At 42.1% G+C, this 12808-nt stretch overlaps 1 pseudogene; it reads right to left on the bottom strand.

Moving 5' to 3' along the window:
- Positions 1–10446: 10446 nt before the first annotated feature.
- LOC140632887 (small ribosomal subunit protein uS8-like) lies at positions 10447–10922 on the bottom strand (annotated as a pseudogene).
- Positions 10923–12808: the final 1886 nt, after the last annotated feature.

Below are 12808 nucleotides of genomic sequence, written 5' to 3'. Positions count from 1 at the left end.
TATCTTTCTTTTTAATTAGCTGAGTTTTCTTATATTTTGTATCATATTTTCCTTGTACATCTCAGAAATTATTTTTTTAAAGATTTTATTTATTTATTAATGAGAAACACAGAGAGAGAGGCAGAGACATAGGCAGATGGAGAAGCGGGCTCCCTGCCGGGAGCCCTGTGTGGGATCCATCCCAGGACCCTGGGATCATGCCCAGAGCCAAAGGCAGATGCTCAACCATTGAGCCACCCAGGTGCCCCTCAGAGTTTTTTTTGAAAAACAACTTCAAATTTACACTTATTTTTCAGTGCATTCTAATATTTAAGTCAGCAAGAGTCAAAATTTGGAAAATGCAGATTCTTTTCCATTTTGAATTTTCCAAGATTATTTTCTTCCTTTAGTGAAGTCCTTTGGGAAGACTGTTCAAAGAAGGAGCTCAGCTAGGGCACAACACAAGCTCTGGTGTGCTCTTCGGCAGGGGGGTTGACTGAGGGGTTTTTACCCTTAGGGGTTTTGATCAGGAAAAGAGAGGCCACCCCGAGAGGACATTCCCTGGACTTTCTACAAGGAGATGGAGGGCCCTGGCTGCAGGCATCACTCCACTCGCTTGCTCCATGCTTCTCTAGTTCAAGGAGGGGGCTTTGTGAGGTGATGGTGACAGGCTGAAACTCTGAGGTCACATTTTTTGGGCATCTCACCAATAAATCTCAAAGATGTTTCCTCATGATTGACCTAAAAACAAGACAGAACAAAGTCCAGCCACTGTACTCTTGAGCTTTCATGTGAATTGGATCAGGCAAGTCACAAAGGAAAGCAACAGATCATATTAAAATATCATTGAGGGACTCCTGGGTGGCTCATTGGGTTAAGGGAGAGGAAGTGCCTTCCTCTCGGTTCATGATCCTGTGGTCCTGGGATGGAGACCCCCGTGGGGCTCCCTGCTCAGTGGGGAATCTACTTCTCCCTCTGCCCGTCAGCCACCCTGCTCATGTGCCTTCTGTCTCTCTCTCTCTGACAAATAAATAAATAAGTAAATAAACTTAAAAAAAATATAAATCATTGAGGAGAGTGACACTATCAAAAAGGCAGGAGTTTCCTACCATCTTACCCCACCAAGAATACTCACTCACAGTCACCACAGAGGAGAGTGCCTTATGAGGATCTGGGAGCCCAGTGGAGAGGTCCTAGCACACTGCCGAGATCTGAACACGTAAGAGAACAATGTCACTCTACCTGTGACTCCTCAGCCAAGTGTCGAGAAAGTGGTCTTCTGGTCAGCGATTTCTCCAGAAGGAGAAAGTGAGAGCGTGGGAGTGGGTGCCTGCTTGCCCCAAGTGTCTGTGGCTCTGCCCATTCCCCATGTGGTATGCTGACGGGTGCTCAGAGAGGGGCTCCAGGTGCAGCAGCCACGGCTCTCGGAGGGAGGGCACCCAAAGACTAGAATGGGACTTGGTAGGATTCCAGACCCACATGGGACTGGAATTCTACCAAGTGCTTTGCAGACTGAGTCATGAGGTCCGCCCACAAGTCGTGGGGGGCACCTTGCCTGCGGCTCCCCCACCGCTGCACAGAGCTAACTGTGGGCACCCCTGCCTGGAGGGCCCTGTGTGCCAGCCTGGGCTGATGATAATGAGGCTGACTGGGAGGCAGCTCAGAACTGTCCTAGAGAAAGCAACCAGATGCCAGCACCCAGCCAGACTTTGCAGAATCCAGAGAAGGCTTAGCATCTGAAGAATCCCCTCCCAAGAGGGAACAAAAGGTGTGAAGCTGAAGTACCCATGGAAAAGGTCTGCACAGCCCTGGGATCCCTTACAAGATTTCTCTTTTGTAGCTGGTCAGTGAAACCTGGAGGAGGTGACTGCTTCTTTAAATGGGAAGACTTTGAAAAACAGGAAAGCAAGGAAATACACCAAATATTAAAATAATTCACTTCAGAGAGAGCATGATAGACCTATACATCTAAAAAATATTTTGGCAAAATGAGATGGACAAGCCAAATCTACTCCTTCTTTTTCCCTTGTGCCTGCCTGCATTCCTACCAGGAACATACTCTGCGGTTCTACTAGTCTAGCAGAGGCAGAAAGTTTTAGTGATGTGGGGGTTAATAAGTTTAAATAACCTCAAGAATGGTCTCATGTAACAAAATTTTGTTGAACTTAATCAAGAGTCAGAGAAAGGTCTGCATTACTGACTGTTGTAATTGAAGTGAACAAATTGAAAGTTTTTTCAAACTCATCAGTAAAAAAATTTTTTCCCAGTGACTTGCCCTAGTAGACTAGATCTAATGTTTTTTTTATTTTCAAGAACATTTTAAATAAGTCTCAAACATTTTTAAAAAATATTTTATTTATTTATTTGAAAGAGAGAGAGAGCATGAGTGGGGTGAGGGGTAGAGGGAGAAGCAGACTCCCCACTGAGCAGAGAGCCCTGATGCGGGGCTCCATCAGGACCTGAGCTGAAGGCAGATGCTTAACCAACTGAGCCACCGAGGTACGCCTCAAACACATTTTTTTTTTTTCAAACACATTTTTTAAATGAAACTTTTCAGTTGGGAATAAGTGCAAAATCACCCCATATTTGACAACTTCTAGTTAAACTAGACTAGCTAGACTAAACCAGGGCTTGGCAAACTACAGCTAGTAGACGAAATCTGGCTTATCACCTGATATATGTAGCTCTTGAGCTGAGACTACAATTTTTAACTGATTGAGAAAAATAAAAAGAATATATTGTGACATGTGAAAATTCTATGAAATTCAAATTTCCATAAATGAAGTTTTATCAGAACATGCAACAAATAAAATGTAATTTATGGATATTTGAGAACACTTATTAAAGTTTTGGGGCACCCGGCTGACTCAGACAGTGGAGCATGGGATTCTTGATCTCGGGGTCATGAGGTCAAGCCCCACGTTGGGTATAGAGCTTACTTTAAAAAAAAAAATGAATGCATCAATTTCACTTTTTCCTACAAATGTGGTCACATGGATGTGTACATACTTATGTACAGGGATATTGCTTGCAGCATTATTTGTAATGGTAAAACACGGAAACAGCCTAAGTGCTCACGAGTTGTGGTTCAGTCATACACACGAACATGATGTGGACAGTAAAAAGCACGGGAATGGATCCATAGGTATAGAATAATCCTCAGGTGTATTAGTTTCCTACTATTGTAGTAATGAAGGACCGAAAACTTAGTGGCCAAGCAACTTAATATAATGCATATATAGAAGTTAGAAGTTTAGAATCAGTTTCACTGGGCCAGAGTCAACGTGTTGGCAGTGCCGATTCCTTGTGGAGCCTCCAGGATTCTTATCCTTTCCTTTGTCTTTTCATCTCCTAAGGCTGCCTGTGTTCCTTGGCTCATAGCTCCTTCCTTGATCTTCAAATCTTCAGCTTCTGACCTCTACTTCTATCATCTGATCTTTTTCTCTGTCTCTCTCCTGCGTTAGGCCCCTTGAATAATCCAGGCTAATCCAGAACGATCTCTTCTCAGGATCTTTCATTCAATCATGTCTACAAAGTTCTGTTTGCCAAGTAAGGTTTACAGGGTCTGGAAATGAGCATGTGGGCATGTTTGGGAGCTATGACTTGGTCTTATGAACTAGAGTATACTTTTAGGCAAACATAACAAGGTACACAGTGGCATGAATGGAACACTACCATTTGTGTTTTAAAAAAATGGGATAGGTATCTAATCTGTGTTCTTGTATATTCATAGACTATATCTGAAAGACACCTGGGAATCTGGAAAAGGAATTTAGGGCTGGATGGGAGTCATGAATGGGATGAAAATTAGCCTTTTGCTACATTTTACTTTTCAAATAGAATAGGCTTCTATACAAATTAAACCTTGGTTCTGGTCTCTTTCTTACTAAACCTTCACAAGAATTTCGATTGGTAGGTTCCTGTCAGATTTATCTTTTGGTTACTAACCTACAATAATAAGAGAGAAAGTAAAAGAAAGGTAGAAAAACCAGGACACCTGGGTGGCTCAGTGGTTGAGCATCTGCCTTTGGCTCAGGGCATGATCCCGGGGTTGAGGGATCGAGTCCCATATCGGGCTCCCTGCATGGAGCCTGCTTCTCTCTCTGCCTGTGTCTCTGCCTCTCTCTCTCTCTGTGTGTCTCTCATGAATAAATAAATAAAATCTTTAAGAAAAAAAAAAAAAAGAAAGGTAGAAAAACCAAGTTTAATGATAATCCTTGAACTGGCTTCCAGTACTGGGATAAGTGAACACTGATGTACCCTTCACCTTCAAGACTCCATGTGAGAGTCAAGTAAAACTGTGCCCCGTGGGGCTAATGAGGTTGACGCTAGAAGAAAGTTGAAAGCTTGTTTTTCAGAGAACTGTTTCTCCCCAGCCAGCTATTGTGTGTCTTTTTTCAGACCTTACTAACAAATCCACTAGCTGTCTTTGCAGAAGCCTGAGCTCAAGGTCAACTGATAGGCTTCCAGCCTCTGAACAAGCAACGAAGGCCCTACATTCCTTCCGGAGATAAGGAACCCAAGACCACATCTGGTTTATACTGGCTCTTGGAGCATGCCCATAGCCCCTTCTTGTCCTAAAATAATCTCCTGACTCAGGGGCTGAATCTAGTCTCCTTGTGATGTGAGGTCTCCACCCAAAATGAACATGGGATGTCTGTCACATCTATTCCTTATGAATCGCCATATAGCCTCACCATTTTCATCACTGTGTTTATAATCTCTACTTCTGTGATTGTAAAAAACTTGTCCTCTCCCTCTGTGGGGAGGCAGATTTGAGGCTCGCCCTCCAGTCTCCTTGTTTGGCTGTCTCTCTTTCCTTGCTACAAACCTGACGTCCAGTTGGCTGATTGATGTGTGATTGGCTTTGCTGCACGTTGGGCAGAGGGACATGGGTTGGGTTCCATGGCTGCTTTCCAGCACACGTATCCTCTGGGCAGTCAGTGCTCTTGGGCTCTTCAGCCCAACTTCTCTTTGCCAAGATTCATCAGAAGGCAATGAAAACTATCTCCTGAGCTCCAGCGAAGAGCACTCTGCTTTTCAAAATTCTTTGAGGAAACATAGGCCAGAAACTTTTTCAAGTTCCCATTCCATTTTAAGATCTGTTTCTCAGAGAGTAGTATCACTTCAGAGCTACGAGGACTTTGGAATCATTGGGCTCAAACTTTTTTTACAGATGAGAAAACAGATTGATATGGATGAGACGAGCTCACATTCAGTGCCAAGTGCAGCCATGAAACACAGTAAGTACTCACTGCGCGTAGACGACAGGCCAGGCCGTGGATGCGGCACAGAGATGAGAAGACATAGCCTGTCTCAAGGAGCTCCCAGTTACTAATTGCTGTCAAGAGGGGTGGACAAGGTGACCCAGTGCTAGAGGTAAATAAACAACCAGTCTCAGGTCAGTGAATGAAGTGGGACAGGTGCTTTAGCATTTGCCAGGAGCTGGCATCCCAGGACCAGGGAGCAGAACAGCAGAAGAACACTTGGCATCTTGAGGGCTCTGTAGCTGTGGAGCCAGAAACTTCAAGGAGGAAAGTGGACAAGAAAGTTAAGAAGTAAATGAGGTAAGATCTTGTACATGTGTGGATTTTTTTCAATTTTTTATTTTATTTAAAGATTTTATTTATTCATGAAAGACACACAGAGAGAGGCAGAGACACAGAGAGGGAAAAACAGGCTCCCTGTGGGGAGCTCGATGTGGGACTCAATTCCAGCACCCTGGGATCATGACCTGTGCCAAAGGCAGACACTCAATCACTGAGCCACCCAGATGCCCCTATATGTGTGGATTTTTTTGTTCTTTACTGAAATTAGAAGTGTTGACAAACTTTCTGTAAAGAGCCACATACTAGATGTTTCAGGGTTGGCAGGCAGCATATATCCCTATATGCACATATTCCTTTTTGATTTTTATACAACCCATTAAACATGCAAAACCCATTTTTTTTAATGTGAAGCCAAAAGTGGGGCTTGAACTCACAACCTAAGCTGAGATCAAATAACCAACTGAGCTGCCCAGTTGCCCCCACCTTGCAAAAACCATTCCTGCAAGCCAGATTTAGTCCACAGGTCATAGTTTTCTAACCTGCATAGGCAACGAGTAACCTTTGGAGATTTTTCTACGTTTTAAAAATTGAAGTATAGGGGCGCCAGGCTGGCTCAGTTAGTTGAGCATGTGACCCTTGATCTCAGGGTTGTGAGTTTGAGCCCACACTGGGCACAGAGCTTACTTACTCAGACAAAAAATAAATAAAAAATGAAAAATAAATACAAAAAAAATCCCCTCATCCATAAAAATTGAAGTATAATTAGCATACAGTGTTATATCAGTTTCAGATGTGCCACCTACTGATTTAACCATTCTATACATGGTGCTCAACATGATGAGTGTAGTTTGAATCCTCTTCACCTATTTCCCCCATGCTCCCACCCACCTCCCCTCTGGTGACCATCAGTTTGTGCCCTATAGTTAAAAGTCTGGGTTTTTTCTTTTTTTTTCCTTTTTGATTTCTCTCTTTTTTTCTTTGTTCCTTTGTTTCATTTCTTAAACTCCATATATGAGTGAAATCATAAGATATTTGTCTTTTTCTGATAGACTTATTTCACTTAGCATTATATTCTTTTTTTTATAATAAATTTATTTTTTATTGGTGTTCAATTTACCAACATACAGAATAACACCCAGTGCTCATCCCGTCAAGTGCCCGCCTCAGTGCCCGTCACCCATTCACCCCCAACCCCCGCCCTCCTCCCCTTCCACCACCCCTAGTTCGTTTCCCAGAGTTAGGAGTCTTTATGTTCTGTCTCCCTTTCTGATATTTCCTACCCATTTCTTCTCCCTTCCCTTTTATTCCCTTTCACTATTATTTATATTCCCCAAATGAATGAGACCATATAATGTTTGTCCTTCTCCGATTGACTTACTTCACTCAGCATAATACCCTCCAGTTCCATCCACGTCGAAGCAAATGGTGGGTATTTGTCGTTTCTAATGGCTGAGTAATAGCATTATATTCTCTAGATCCATCCATGTTGTTGCAAATGACAAGATTTCATTCACTCTTTTTTATGGATGAGAAATATTCCTTTATCTACATATACCACATCTTTCTCCGTCCATCTATCGGTGGACACTTGGGTTGCTTCCATAACTTGGCTCTTGTCAATAATGCTGCAGTAAACATAGGGGCGCATATATTTTTTCAAATTAGTGTTTCATTTTCTTTGGGTAGCAGTGTGACGGCAGGCTCATATGACAATTCAATTTTTAATATTTTGAGGAACCTCCGTGCTGTTTTCCACGACGGCTGTGCCAGCTTGCATTGCCACTGAAGACTTTTAAACAGGATACGACGTGATCAGATTTGAGCATTGGAAAGAGAGCTCTGGTGACAGACAGACTGGGGGCCATGGGGAGAGTTAGGTGGGAAAGGATATTTCAAAAAAGACCTATAAGGAGGCTAACCAGGATAGTCCAGGGAGAAATAACGAGGGCCAGAACCAGGGTGGTGGCGGTGATGTCACTTGTTGGCAGCTGGGTCGAATGCAGGCAGCACGAATGAATGGATGTGGTGTTACTTTTCTCTCCTCCTCCTTCCCACAAGCTCCATGGGACACTCTTCTTGTGGGCTGGGGTGAGGGTGACAAGTGGTGGAGGGCTGCCATCAGCTCAGGCCCCCTCTGCCCAGGCACAGCGTCACCCTGGAGGACAGTGCAAGCCCTCTGAGCGGGACACCCCGTTCCCTGGCAGCCCCAGGAGCCGGGGCCAGGTCTCCTGCCTCCTGCTCAGGCGCACACTGGGCTACACCGACTCTGCTTTGCTTTGGGGTCAAAGAGTCTCATTCTCTCTTTGAATTAAGCATTTCCACAGAATTATCTTACTGCATCTGCCAGCACCACGTCTGGGTATTTATTCCAACTTTATTCTAATTGCCAGGAGCGCCTGTGTTATGCTTTTCTCCTCTTTTGTTTACAACCAAGGAGGGTTTCCTGTTTCAGGTGTAAAAGATAGGGCAAGAGCCAGGGGACCCTGGTAGGGTTTAAGTCCCGTCTTTTCCTTAGCTCAGTGCTGATTACATCGTCCCTTCTTGTGGGAACAGGGCTGCCTCCCAACAGACGACTTGTGTACATGCTCTTTGCATGTTTTCTGTCACTTAGATTCCGTATGCTACTTACTGACCCGTTTCCCTTTTATCCCAGGGACCATCTCTTCTTCCCTTATCTGTCTGTCCGGGTTTCTCTCTGAGTGCCTCTTTCATCTCTTCAGGGTTATCTTTCTCCCCCCAGGACATGGATACTTTTTTCAGGATTTTCTTGCCGTTCCCAGGGTAGAATTCGCGCCTCTTTTACCTCTGTCTCCTCCTCAAATGCTTTATTGCCATTTCTTGAATTATATCTCTAATAAGTAGCTCGTACATTCTGATTAGTATGTGTTTGCGAATGCTTCAAATATAGATGACCCCAGGAGAGATTTTCCACTTTCCTTCTTTCCTGCTATTTCATTGGATAAAAATTCATTATGGGCTTTGGGGATATAAGGGCCCATATCAGCTTCAGCTGTACTGGAGAGGGGTGCGGGGCTCAGGAGAGTGCACCTGGTCTTTGTTTAATGTGTCTTTATTTGAGGAATGAGTGCCCTCATTTATGTAACACGCACAGAGCAATGTTTCCAGCCGAGAATGTTCTCTCCTTATGCCACACCTGCTAATTTAGTCAAGGCTGGCCTATATTTTTCTTACTGTTCATGTACTTTATTATTGCTTCTATCATGTGTAGATCATTTTATGAATCTATCCAAACACAGAAGTCGGATATTTCTATTTGGACCTTAAACTTTTCACCTGAGATGGTGCAGATATGGTGACAGACCTCTTACCTAGCCAGGTTAAGTTCCAGATTGGAACATTCTGGACTATGGTCCTCACCGGTAGCAGTGGTGACAGTGATGAGAATGGTGGCCTTAAGAGTTTTCAGTAACATTTATCCAGTGTTTACCATGGGCCAGATACTGTGCTAAGCTCTTCATTCGTGAAATTTGTTGGGTCCTCAAATCAGCCCTCTGAGTTACAGACTTTTATCCTGTCATTTTACAAATGAGGAAACAGACTTAGGGAGATTAAGGTATTTAACCCAGGACTGGATGATGGCACAAGCATTCACCTGTATTTATCAAGCCGCTTGTCACCAGTTTGGGTCATCTTATATACAGATGTGTTTCCTTGAGGCACCATCAAAAGATTTGTCAAGGTTAGGATTATCCATCACAAAGCTTGGTTTATTCCGTTTTGGGTTCTCAGCACCCACCCCACCCAGGGGATGTAGTTTGGGATTTCCACTGTTGTGGGGATTCAGCTTCCCTTGGGTAAGGAGACACCGTATTCCCCAAAGTGAACCCTAAGCGCACCCAGCTCCAAGGCCGACACTTCACCAGGAGACATAGTGCTCAGGGCCCATGATACCTTTAGGAAATGTTGCAATTTCTTTTAAGATCAGAAGAAAAAAATAAATTTCTAGGTAAAAAAAAAAATCTTAATATATAATACTAATATATTTGTCCTTATACCAATGCAATCACAAATGATCATTTTGATTGATTGATTTATTGACTGAAGAAGAAACCCGTGAAGGCAAAAATGCCAAAAATGCCATGAAAGTCACAGCATGGTCCTGCTAGCAAAGTCCTCCTGCAGAGCCCAAACGGGCTCTCTGGGCCTCCTAGCTTTTGCTTCTGTTCTCAGTTGTCTCCTCAGCACCAAAGCGAGAGAAGCATCTGGAGTCAGACCCTTTGCCTGGAGCACTTCAACCAGGCAGTTGCTTATCTCCTGGGAGGCTCCTTTTCCTCACAGATGAGGTGAGACTCCTGTCAATACGAGGATGGAATGCAACATTGCTAACCCGGAATAAGGGTTCAGTAGGTGTTAGCTCTCTTCCAGACGCCTCATAGTTGCAAAGGTCGCCAGAAGCCACATCTGAAATACAGGATCCACAGAGAAGTAGTATGTAAAAGGAAGAGGGGGTGAATAACTAAATGACATGATTAGAGCCACCCAAATGAAAAGGTATTTTATTTTCAACAACACTGAACTCATGCCCTGAATTTTTGCCAGTAAGCTTTTGAAGTCTATGTGCAGTCCTGGTTTAGGACTGAGTAATTGGGTCTAGAAGCAGACTGCTTGGGTTGGAATTTGGTTCAATCACTTACATGCGGTAGAACTTGGGTAGTATCCTCTACTTGGGTAGTAAGTAGACCTCTCCGGTCCTTGGTTTTCTCAACTGTGTAGTGGGAGTATGAACTGTAATTGCCCTTATCAAGTTGTTTTGAGGATTAAATGAGTTAAACCAGAGCTTCTAGAATGGAGCCCAGCATATATGGTATGAGCTCAATAATATTAGTCATATTGTTGCTATTATTATGATTGATAAAGAAAATGAGCTTTTTTTTTTTTTTTTTTTTTTTTTTGTCCATTGAGGCATTTTATTTGCACGTATGAATTACATCCCTAGAAAAAGAATCCCAGGATTTTCCCTCCTGTGTGTTTTCTTCTTGCTTCTTCGTGGTCCATGATGCCAGCTGAGATTGTCAGTACAATGAAACCAAACTGGCGGGATGGGAGCAGGTTATTCTGCCATTTTTCTAGATCTTTCAGTTGTACATCAAATCTGGGGCTGATGACTCCTCACTTGTTAAACCTGCCTGTGAGGTTCACAACAATTTTCCCAGCTCTGTGATCATCGATGATTTCAAATTCGCCAATGTAACCATGCTTCATCATCACAGTGAGAAATCGGACGATGACTTTGGAGCATAGCCTGATAAGAACGCGGGGCTTGCCTCTCTTTTCAGCGTTGTTGATGCTCTTGAGAGCATCTGCCAGGACGTTCATGCGCACCATTGTGGTGGCTCGGAGAGATGGTGGAAGGAGGACGGGAGGGGCGAGCGCACGGAGTTATCGAAAATGAGCTTTTTTTCAGAACTTGGGTTCTTACATCTTTCCCTCTGTATTTATCTATGATTCTTTGCTTTCCATATCTGGTCATTTACTAATTACATATGCAACACCACTCTCTCTGATAGTTTATTCTATTTTTAAAAATCTTTATTATCATTTTTTTTGCAATCCTTATCAAAATACCAATAGCATTTTTCACAGACTAGAACAATAATCCTAAAATTTGTATGGAATCACAAAAGACCCTGCATAGCCAAAGCAATCTTGAAAAAGAAAAACAAAACTGGAAGTAACACGATTCCAGATTTCAAGATAAGCTACAAAGTTGTAGTAACCAGAGTGCCTGGCTGGCTCGGTTGGTAGCACATGTGACTCTTGATCTCGGGGTGGTAAGTATAAGCCCAATATTGGGTGTAAAGATTACTTAAGAAATAAAAAAAAAATAGCAAAGTTGTAGTAATCAAAACAGTATGGTACTGACACAAAAATGGACATATAAATCAATGGAACAGAGAACACAGAAATAAACCCACAATTATATGGTAAATTAATCTTTGACAAAAGTCAAAGTTGACAAAATAGGAAAAAGACAATCTCATTAACAAATGGTGTTGGGAAAACTAGACAGCCACGTGCCAAAGAATGAAACTGGACCACTTTCTTATACCATACACGAAAAATAAACTCAAAATAGATTAAGGACTTAAACATGAGACCTGAATTCACAAAAATCCTATAAGAGTACACAGGCAGTAATTTCTCTGACATCAAGGGAAACAAAAGCAAAAATAAACTATTGAAGCTACATCAAAATAAAAAGCTTCTGTCCAGCAAAGGTAATAACTAAAACTAAAAGACAGCTTATTGAATGGGAGAAGATATTTGCAAATGATATATCTGATAAAAGGTTAGTATCTAAAATATATAAGGAACTTATACAACTCAACACCAAAACCCGGAAAAAAACCCAAAACCAAAAACCCACTTAAAATATGGGGAGAAGACATGAACAGATATTTGTCCAAAGAAGACATCCAGATGGCCAACGGACACATGAAAAGATGCTCAACATTGCTCATCATCAGGGAAATGCAAATCAAAACCACAATGAGATATCACCTCACATTTGTCAGAATGGCTAAAATAAATTTTAAAAAAAGAAGCAGCAGGTGTTGGCAAGGATCTATAGAGAAAGAAAGCCTGGTGCACTGTTGTTGGGAATGCAAACTTGTGCAGCCACTGTGGGAGATAGCATGGAGATTCCTCAAAATAATAACAGACACATATATATGATGGAACTTTTCTCAGCCATAAAAAAAGAGTGAAACCTTGCCATTTGCAACAACGTGGATGGTGCTAGACAGTATTATGCTAAGTGAAAAAAGTCAGAGAAAAACAAATACCATATGATTTCACACATATGTGGAATTTAAGAAACAAAACAATGAACAAAGAAAAGAGAGAAAAACTAAACCAAACCAAACCAAAAGACCCAGAGTCAACTATAGAGAACAAAAGGATGGTTACCAGAGGGGAGGCGGGTGGGGATGGGTGAAACAGGTGAAGAGGATTAAGAGGACACTCATTTTGAGCACCGAGTAATGAAGAAAATTGTTGAATTTACACACCTGAAATTGCACACCTGAAACTAACATCACACTGTGTTAACGATGCTGGGATTAAAAAGAGAAAAATATAAAAATTACTTAAAAAGTGTTATTACTACTTTTTAATTGAAGTATAACTGACATAATATTATTTTAGTTTTAGGTATATAACATAGTGGTTTGACAATTACATACATTATAAAATGCTCACCACAGTAAGTGTAATTATCATTGTCATAGCAAGTTATATGATATTATTGACTGTATTTC

The sequence above is a fragment of the Canis lupus genome, chromosome 5 (assembly GCF_048164855.1).
Source record: "Canis lupus baileyi chromosome 5, mCanLup2.hap1, whole genome shotgun sequence".
Taxonomy (NCBI): Eukaryota; Metazoa; Chordata; class Mammalia; order Carnivora; family Canidae; genus Canis; species Canis lupus.
This window is presented reverse-complemented; position numbering and strand designations above follow the sequence as displayed.